We start from the raw sequence: 7,017 nt of genomic DNA, 5'->3' as shown, positions 1-7,017 counted from the left end.
AAAAAAAAAAGGCAAGAAAAAGACCACGCTTACTGCTCTGAACATGGCCTAGTGGTAAGAACCTGTGCTGCAATTCCAAAGGCACATGGTTCAAATCCATCAGCTGCTCCTTGAGAAGAAGATGGGTCAGTTCCTCCCTTGAGATTTGCTGGCTCTGAAAACCTGCTGGAGGGTCAGCTATAAGTGCATTCTGACTCCACGGCACACAACAACCACCTTGAAATTCAAGGCTCCGACGGAGGCCACCTCTCAGCCAATAATAAGCAATAAAACTCTTGGAGAATATTCCTTAGAACAATCAACTATATGCAGCCAAAAGGCAACATTTACCCAAAACCAAAGATAAGAAGGCACGTCGGGGCAGCGAAATTGAATGAATGAAAATGTGTAATCCAAGCAAGAAATGGGGACAGTGTTAACACATAGCAAGGATTACAACCAAGGTTACAGAACTACTGGTGTATATAAATTATTGTTAGAAAACTAATTTTCTATGTAAACTTTCACCATAAGTTGCTCAAAATATTTTGGGAAATAAAGTGAAATTTTAAAAAAGATGACTCTATGAGTTGATGCATAAATAACCAAAATTGGCAGACATACAATGAAATATTACTCAGCAATGAGAAGGAATGAAGTACTGTTTCATGTAATAACATGGACCATGGATGAACCTTTAAAATATGCTGAGTGAAAGAAGCAAATCAGAAAAGACCAGATTTTTTTAAAAAAAAAAGATCAGATAATATACAATCCCATGTGTGTAAAAAGTCCATAATAGATAAATCTGTATTGACAAGAATTACATTACTGGTGGCCCAGAACTGCAGAAAGGAGATTATGGAGCATGGAAGGGGCTTTGGAGGATTCTTTCTAGATGCCAAAAATGGTCTAAAATTAATTATGGTGGTGGTTGCGCAATTCTGTACCATTGAATTGTACACATAAAAGTAGTGAATTATAAAGTATGGAATCTCTATCTCGAAAAAGACGTATTCTTTAAAAGAAGAAGAAAGACGGGAAAGGAGTCAAGTCTGCCGTAATTTTAACAGGCTCTCATTGAATTGACTTCTGCTTCTCTTTTATGCTGATTGGGCTGGCTTCCCAAAGATGGGAATAAAAAGGCAAAATCCAACCAAAAATGCAAACCCACTGCCGTCAAGTCAATTCTGACTCATATTAACCATCAGATGTCTAAGGCTGTAAATCTTTATGGGAGGAGACTGCCAATGCTTTCCAGGTGAATTCCAACTGCCAAACTTCAAGTAAGCAGCTCAATACATTATATATTACATCCCCATGGTGCCTTTGCCCATAGAAAGGGTTGACTCTCTGGCACCTAACAGTAACGACAGAGAGATTGTGGACTTTCTACTGACAGCCCCCTTCTCCTGCCACTGCCACCACACACATGCAATGTGTGTGTACTAACACTTACGTACTAACACTTATGTCAGTGCTTACAAGTACTGACACTTATGCTAAAGTCACAGAAACAGAAGACTGACTGCTTACAGAATTTATTCCCCACCAGAGAGTGTCTGTTTTTGTTCATTCACAGATGGCTTCAGGTAGTTGCTTTTTTATTTTATGACAATGATTTATAGGGTGTTTTGGGTTTTCCTTCTGCAGAGAAGTTCTCCAGCAGAGTCTTATTCCATCACTGTCTGAATAAAAATCCATCTTGGAGTTTTTTTGGTCTGCTGTTGTTGTTTTAATTAAAGAGTATTGTCATTTACCACCCAAAAATTTTTAGGCCCTTGCAGAGTTGTACTGCACTACTCACATGATGAGAAGTATCTGCTGAGAAGATCATGTTCTGAAGTCATTCTGTCTTCAGGGCATTCAGCAAAATCCATCCAAATATCACCTTAAAAAAAATAGCCCTGAGTTTTACACGTCAGACCAACCACTCAATTGAAAACTCTTCCTCTGCTAAAACCACCAAATGTTTGCACTTAAGAGTATATTTATCTGTTTTTTTACCCAGATTCTCACAAGATTTTAAAAATATTTTCAAGTTTAACTCATGTTTCTCCAAGTTAGCCATTTTATAGCATCATCCAGAACTTCTCATTTTATTGCCAAGATATTTTGAAAGCAGCACCACTGTGTGAGGAAGGCAGTGTGCAGTGACAGTGTGAGGACGGAACATTCTCACGTAGTCACCGCTGACAAGCATCATCACTTAGAAGTCAACATCGTCCTCCCAAGAGGATTTTTTATGTACAGGCATGAACACCACACGTTAATGGTCCTTGGACCTCCGCTTGGGTCCAGCAGGTTTTCATAGCAGGAAACGTTCTTTTGGATTTCACAGTTATTTACAAATTTTACAAATGCCACAATGACATTTATTGGTGAGATCTGATAACCCAGCCTAGACAAAGAAACTGCTATGTTTCAATTTGTTTCACAGAACCTTCTTGGGATCATGTAACAGGCTGTCACTTCTGTGTATGGTTTCATGCATAGAACCTCTTCGGGGCTTATTGTGCATCTTATCCTAATGCCTTATGATAATTTTATATACTTATATCATTAAGAGTCTTTTTAATTATATGGTTTTCTGACAAAAGCAATATATTCTACAACTAAATAACCTGCTTTCTTATATTTGTCACTAAATTGAATATGCCACAGGTTTTGTATTTTTTTAAGCAAGACTTATATTCGTTAAGAGACTCGATATAGCTATTTAATTACTCAATACCTTTACTTCTCAAATGGCCATGATGTGTATTTGAGTGCTTTCCATTTTACTGCACTCATTGCTGCATTTGTACATTGTTTGACACAGTTGTTTTTGTTTTTAGGTGCTACCAAGTCAGCTCCAATGCATAGCAACTCTATGTATAACAGAGCAAAACCCTGTCCAAGCCTGTGCCATCCTCATAATCTCTGCCGCACTTAAACCTACTCTTGCAGTTGCTGGGCCAATCCGTCTTGTCGAGGATCTTTTTCCCTTCAGCTGACTCTCTACTATTCCAAGAATAATGTCTTTCTCCAGAGACTGGCCTCTCCTCATACCATGCCCCAAGTATGTGAGACAAAAATCTCAGCATCCTTGCTTCTAAGCAACACTCTGGATGTACTTCTTCCAAGACAGATGTGTGTGTTCTTTTTGGCAGTACATGGCACATTCAAAAGTCTTCATCAACACCACAATGCAAAGACAGCAGTTTCCTTATTCATTGTCCACATTTGCACTGTCTCTGACACATCTACTCCCCCCCCCATTATGTCAGTTACTAAATCAACATGTCTCATCTAGGGTTTGCTCTCCTGCACTGTCCTCCCACCTTTCCAAGCATGATGTCCTTCTCCAAGGACTGGTTCCTCCTGACAACATACCCACAGTACATAAGGCAGAGCTTCAAAATCCTTGCCTCTAAGCAGCAACTTCACTTCACCTTCTCTGGTACTTCTCTTTGTTCTTTTAGCAGACCATGGTTTGTTCAATACTCTTCTCCAGCATGACAACTCAAAGGCATCAATTCTTCTTGTCATCCTTATTCATTGTCCAGCTTTCTGATGTGTAGCAAGTAATTGCAAAGACCATGGCCTGGAGCAGACACTATTTAAATCTCTAGACTGCCATCATTGCTCTTTAGCACTCTGCAGAGGTCCCTGACAGCAGATTTTCCCAAAGCAATTTACTTATTTATTTCCTGACTGTTGGTGCCAAGAGTGTTGACTGTGGGACCAAGTAAGCTGAAATTGTTAACAATCTCAATCTCTTCTCCATCTATCATGGGGCTATCATTTGGCCCAGACATGAGAATCGTTTTCTTCTTGATGTTGAGCTTCAGTCCATATTAGAGACTGCAGTTCTTGACTCTCTACAGCAAATGCTTCAGGTCCTCCTCAATTTCAACAAGCAAGGTTGTGTCATCTACATAAAGCATGTCATTGACAAATGTTCCTTCAATCCTGACACCACATATCTCCTCATAGAGTCCAGCCTCTTTAATGAATGATCTGATAGAAAGATTGAAAATGTATGGAGAAAAGAAACATCTCTTACTCCTTTTCTGGTTTTGGACCATGCAGTGTTCCAATGACAGCCTCCTGGTCCAAATATAGATTTCATATACTGGGATTTCCGTGATTCTCATGATTAGCCACAATTTTTGTGATATGCACATAGTCAAAAAACTTTGAATAATCAATGAAACACAGTACCTCTGGTACTTTCAGCTTTCAGCCAAGATCCATCTGACATTGATGTTCCTAGTATAATGGCCTCTTCTAAACCCAGCTTGTACTTCTGGTAGTTCTCTGTCGATGTTTTGTTTTGTTTTTTTATTGTTCCAGTCATTTTTTTATAATCTTCAGTGTTATTTTGCTTGCATGTAATATTAATGATATTGTAATATAATTCCCATACTCTGTGAGATAACCTTGTTTTGGAATAGGAATAAATAATGATCTCTTCCAATCAGTTGGCCAGGTAGTTTGTCCTCCAGATTTCTTGGCACAGCCTGATGAGCACATTTAGGGCTACATCTGTTTATTGAAATATGTCAGTTGATGTTTCATCAGTTCCTAGGGCCTTGTTTTTTACTAATTCCTTCAGAACAGCTTGAACTTTTTCTTCATCACAATTGCCTCTTGATCATAAATTGTTTCATGAAATTCCTCTGTGTCAGCCAGTTCTTTTTGGTGACTCAGTGTACTCCTTCCATCTTTTTTTGATGCTTTCTGAGTCAATCCATATTCTGCACATAGCATCCTTAAGGATTTCCACTCAAGACTTGAATTTGTTTTTCAGTTCCTTCAGCTTAAGAAATGTTGACTGGGTTCATCCTTTGTGGTTTTTTTACTCCAACTCTTAGCACATTTCATTTTAATACTTTGTTTTGTCTTCCTACACTACCCTTTAAATTTTTCAGTTTTGCTTCTTCACATCTTGATTTTCTTCCCTTTGCTTTGGCTTCTCGATATTCTGCTGCAATGTTCAGAGTCTCCTCTGACATCCATCTCAGTCTTTTCTTCCTTCTCTTTCTTAGTAATGACCTTTTGCATTCTTCTTGGATGATATTCTTGAAATCCTCCTACAGCTCATGTGGTTGCCATTCACTAGTGCTCAAGCCCTCAAACATGGTCCTCAGATGGCTTTTAAATTCAGGTTGGATAAACTCAAGATCAAATGTTGGTTTTTGTTGATTTTTTCTAATTTTCTTTAGCTTCAATTTGAACTTGCATATAAGTAGTTCCACAATCAGTACCTGGCCTAGTGTTCACAGTTGATATTGAACTTCTCCAATCATTCTTTCCACAGATGTAAAGCCAATCAGAAAAATCACAGTTCACATATGAATCAGAAGTTCACAGGGTGGTAACTGTATCTTTAGAATGAAAATTTCCCTCAATTTCCTATAAGTAGACCTTATTTGGTCATCCCATAGTAGGGAAGGAGGATGTGGGATACTGTCTGCTCCACCATGCAATACAACACTGATAAATCATCACTAGATTCCTCTGTCTTGTATCAATAATGACTTTAACCAAATATGTAGAATTCTATTGCACAGTGCCATGTGGGGCTCAAAGACCTCTAAATGCTACTCAGTCACTATCCGTCCTCATACAGTTCAAACTGCCAAAGTTGATGTTTACTTTTTAAAATCACAACCTTAGGTGGAAGCCCTAGTGATAACCTACTGAACTCTAGGGGTTCCATGGGATTCAAAATAAGAAATTCCAAAATATTTTGTCTTCATTTGCACAATGCAAAAGCCCATTACATTTATTTTCCCTCTCCAAGGTAGAAGGGCTGTCTTTCTCCAAAGATAAATTTAATCTTTAAGTTGTTAGCAGTGTTAAAATACCAAATTGTTCACTCTCGGCCCTAAATATTTTAGGAAATAGCAAGTGACCTAGAGTGGTCACTCTATTATATCAATAACTCTCTTATTTGAAGAATATGATAAGCCCACAAACAAACACTAAAGTGTTCTATTTTTTTTCTTTTTTTTTTTGCTCTTTTTTTATTAATTTTAATGAACATTTACAGAGATTTTGGATTTCCATTCATTCATTGTTGCACTTTTCTCCCTGCCCACCCCTCCCCCAGCCCAGTTCACTCCTCTCTTTAAAAAGTAAAAGAAAAATTCCTTCATTGGTATACAATCCGCCCCGCCCCGAGTACACTCCACTATGCAACCTTAGTATGAATCTACATTATGGTTAAATCACTTCTCAGTAGAAGAGATGTTGTTGTTATTGTTGCTGTCATGTACTTTCAAGTCAATTACAATTCACAGTGACCCTATGAACAACAGATCTAAACTCTGTCCTGCCCTGCGCCATCCTCATCATCTCTGACACAGTTGAACGCATTGCTGCACTGTGTTAATCCATCTTATTGAGGGTCTTCTCTTTCACCGACCTCCCACCTTTCCTACCATGATGTCCTTTTCCAAGGAATACCCCCCTCTAGCAACATACCTGAAGTATGTGAGACAAAGCTTCACTGTCCTTGCCTCTGCAGAACATTCTTGCTGCTCTTTCTCTGAGACAGGATTTCCTAAACGATTTTACATTTACAATAGGCCTCAGAAGAGGCTTACCATGAATCACATATAATGAAACAACATTTACATGGATAGAATGTAATACCCAAATACATGGAGGGAGGAAAATTATGGAGAAGGCTAGGACTATAAGTGATCCAATTGGCAGAATTACAAGAAGTTCTGGTAACCTAGTGATTATGAAATTGCCTTATTAACCCAAAGGCAGGTAGTTCAAATCCACCAGCTGTCCCAAGGGATGGGAGCTCTCCTCCTATATGATATACAGCCTCTGAAAACCCACTGAAGGGTAAGCTATGAGTTGGTTCTGAATAGACAGCATGAGATGGGACTTGAAATGAGGTTATTAACAAGTTAGCTTAAAGCCAGAAGCCAGCCAGAAAGTCTAAAATTCTAGGACAAGAAATTGAGCTTTTTATTAATGAGAACTGTTAAAGAGTTCTGGGGAGTAATATGACAAAACCTCCCAGGTACCAGG

The sequence above is a fragment of the Elephantulus edwardii genome, unplaced genomic scaffold (assembly GCF_000299155.1).
Source record: "Elephantulus edwardii isolate Elephantulus edwardi_28Jun2011 unplaced genomic scaffold, EleEdw1.0 scaffold00022, whole genome shotgun sequence".
NCBI classification, from domain to species: domain Eukaryota; kingdom Metazoa; phylum Chordata; class Mammalia; order Macroscelidea; family Macroscelididae; genus Elephantulus; species Elephantulus edwardii.
This window is presented reverse-complemented; position numbering follows the sequence as displayed.